General features: G+C 60.7%; 1 protein-coding gene across 1 annotated transcript in view; it reads right to left on the bottom strand.

The window, feature by feature from the left end:
• LOC117888676 (inositol polyphosphate 1-phosphatase-like) overlaps positions 1–3,126 on the bottom strand; it is a 39,057-nt gene extending 35,931 nt beyond the window's left edge. The window contains exon 1 of the mRNA XM_034792297.1: positions 2,557–3,126. The gene's annotated coding sequence lies outside the window, so the exon portion shown is untranslated. The remainder of the gene's footprint in view (positions 1–2,556) is intronic.
• Positions 3,127–3,360: the final 234 nt, after the last annotated feature.

The raw sequence follows: 3,360 nt of genomic DNA on the forward strand, positions 1-3,360 counted from the left end.
GGGGCGGGGGGCTCAGTAGGGGGGCCGTGCTGCAGGGGGCGGGGCGGGGGACTCACTGGGGGGGCTGTGCTGCAGGGGGCGGGGCGGGGGACTCACTGGGGGGGCTGTGCTGCAGGGGGCGGGCCGGGGGACTCAGTAGGGGGCGCTCTCCTTTCAAAGTCAGTGCTGACCACAGTGCACCCCCCTTTGGGCTCTCTTCAGCACAGATCGTAACACAGCACAAAATTCTGCTCCATTTTCATATAATGGGTGAACTCTGCTGAGGAGAGACCCAGAATACTGGCACCGGATGGCAATGGGGACTGCAGGTCGGGAGTGAGGGGCACCGGCAGAGCTGGGGGGACCCAGGGCTGGGCTAGCAGGGGCTGCGGGTCGGGAGTGAGGGGCACTGGCAGAGCTGGGAGGGGGCAGGGCTGGGCTAGCAGGGGGCTGTGGGTCGGGCGTGAGGGGCACCGGCAGAGCTGGGGGGAGCCCAGGGCTGGGCTAGCAGGGGCTGCGGGTCGGGAGTGAGGGGCACCGGCAGAGCTGGGAGGGGGCAGGGCTGGGCTAGCAGGGGCTGGGGGTCCCAGAATGGCTGAAGCCGGATGGCTCTAGGAAGGCACACACCCGTTCCCCTCTGGGTTCACCATGCTCTCCCCGTGAAGGGGGATTTCTGTGCCCTGAGGAGCCAGGCTGATGTGGAGGGGGTGGCCTGTCCCCTTCTGATTCCCAGCCACCCCAGAGCCTCTTTCCCGCCGGCGAGCTCCCCAGCAGCAGGCATGGAATGGAGGCCACTGTGCTGCAGGTCAATCGATGGCTGCTGCTGGAGATGCTTCTTCCCATCAGTTTCACCCGCCAGCCTCAGTCTCTGCCAGTTCCTGGGCAGAAGGGAGAGGGGCTGTCGCCTTCTGCCCAGACCCACGGCCGCCTTCCCGCGGGAGACGCATCATGTCACCTCAGACGATAGAGTCATAGACGATCAGGGTGGGAAGGGACCTCAGGGGGTATCTAGTCCAACCCCTGCTCAAAGCAGGACCAACCACAACTAAACGATCCCAGCCAGGGCTTGGTCAAGCCGGGCCTTAAACACCTCTAAGAAAGAAGATTCCACCACCTCCCCAGGGACCCCATTCCAGTGCTTCTCGTGACATAGTGTTTCCAAATATCCAGCCTAGGCCTTCCCCACTGCAACTTGTGACCATTGCTCCTTGTTCTGTCATCTGCCACCATCTGTCTGTGCCCCCAGTGAGGAGATGGCTGGCTCCTGCCCAAGCCCGTCCTGTCTCTGAGTCCTTGGGCCAGTCATAGCCCATGGGTCAGCCCCCTTTCCTAGTCTTCTAGCTGTCCTGCTGGCAGGATTTATGGAACCCCGGGTTCAAATCACGCTGGACCCCAAGGCAGGGTCAGACTGAACACTGGGGAGGAGGGAGGGACCCACTCAGCCTAGTGACGCAGAGCTCAGCCCAGAGCACGGCCTGCATTGCCCGGCACCCAGCTACAGGGTGAACTTCTCCCCCCCCGCCCCCCGCATCAGGGGCCGGCAGAGGAGGCTGGATTAGTAGATGAAATCAATGGATTTGCTAGAGATGGCTGGCTGGGTGGAGAGGTAGCTAGGGAAGGATGATGGATACAGAAGGGTGGCTAGGTGGAGGGAGGCTAGGGATGGCTGGGTGGACAGGTAGCTAGGGAAGGATGATGGATACAGAAGGGTGGCTAGGTGGAGGGAGGCTAGGGATGGCTGGGTGGACAGGTAGCTAGAGGGAGCTGATGGGATGGCTCCCTGCAGCATGCCCCTCCTCCCTGAACGCTGGCCCTAGCTGCCCCGGAGCCAAGGCTCAGCTGTCTGCTTTCTCCCCCCAGCATCCCTTCATGGAGCTCCGCGTGCTGGAGAACAACAAGCGCTCGCGGCGGAACCTGGGGCTGGACTGCGACGAGCACTCCACCGAGTCCCGCTGCTGCCGCTACCCGCTGACTGTTGACTTTGAGGCCTTCGGCTGGGACTGGATTATTGCCCCCAAGCGGTACAAAGCCAACTACTGCTCGGGCCAGTGCGAGTACATGTTCATGCAGAAGTACCCGCACACCCACCTGGTGCAACAGGCCAACCCCCGGGGCTCGGCCGGGCCCTGCTGCACCCCCACCAAGATGTCCCCCATCAACATGCTTTACTTCAATGACAAACAGCAGATTATCTACGGGAAGATCCCGGGCATGGTGGTTGACAGATGCGGCTGCTCTTAAAACCCAGCCGGTGCTCCCCCAGCCCCGCTCCCGTGCTCCCGGCCAACCAGCAAGCGTCATCTTTGCTCCCCCCCTTTTTTTATAGATATAAAAAGAACGAACATTGAAATTCTTTTGTGAATGTCGGGGGAGGGGGGAAAGACAGAACCCCCCCAAGAAAAACGAACCAAACCCAAACTCTCCCGCGCTTCGCCATGCACTGTGCAATAAGCAAGCATCCCCACATGGGGGGGGCAGCCGGGGTACCTGCAAAGGCATTATTCCCCACCCCCTCACCCCCACCCGGTCGTCAGCCTCAGCCACCAGCTGCGGCCCAGTCAGAGAGGTGTCTCTTACCAGGCCTTGGTTCTTGGAGGACTAGCCGGTCCCCGGGCGGCCTGGGAGCGAAATGGTTAACGCTGAGACGGCAGGACAGCGACTCTTCAACCGTTTACAAGCAGTGGAAGCTTTCTATGTGTTTAAGTTAAAAACAAAAAATCAAAACAATGGTCTGGAGTTGGAGTGCTCACAGGAGATTTTGTACGGAGTGAGAGAAGATCCGAAGAACAAAGCGGCCTGGTAAAAAGGAAAGATACCCTGGACCACTGGCCTTTTCTTCCCAGTGGTTTTGTTTCGGGGGGATGGGAGAGGGGATTTCAGCTGCCTGCCCTTTGAGAGAGAGAATTCCCCTGGCAGGGCTCCAAAGATTGGATCGCTTGGCTCCCCGGACCCAGGCAGTGCGTGCTGCGGAGAGCTAGGAGGGGACATGGAGGGCTGGGGCTGCATTGCTGATGTTGGAAAGTCTGATCCTGCTGGCCCAGCACAGGTTAAACTGCCTGATCTGACCGCACCGCCTGGCCCAGAGCAGGTGCTGGGAGCCCAGATTATGGTCAGGCTCCCTGATCTCATTGTTCCTTGGCAAACTGCTCCAGAGCAAACTCACCCCAATCCCTGACACCCCTGTGCAGCCTAACGCCCCATTACCCCTGCATACCCCAACCCCCCATCCCAGCATGCCTTGTGCACCCTGAATGCGCCCATCCTGGCATCCCAGCACCTCCTGAACTCCCCACCACCCCATCTCAGCCTGAATCTTTCCATCCTGGCACCCCACACACCCACCCCACCATCCCCTGCACACCCCAAACTCCCTGATCCCAT

This window comes from Trachemys scripta, chromosome 16, assembly GCF_013100865.1.
Source record: "Trachemys scripta elegans isolate TJP31775 chromosome 16, CAS_Tse_1.0, whole genome shotgun sequence".
NCBI classification, from domain to species: Eukaryota; Metazoa; Chordata; order Testudines; family Emydidae; genus Trachemys; species Trachemys scripta.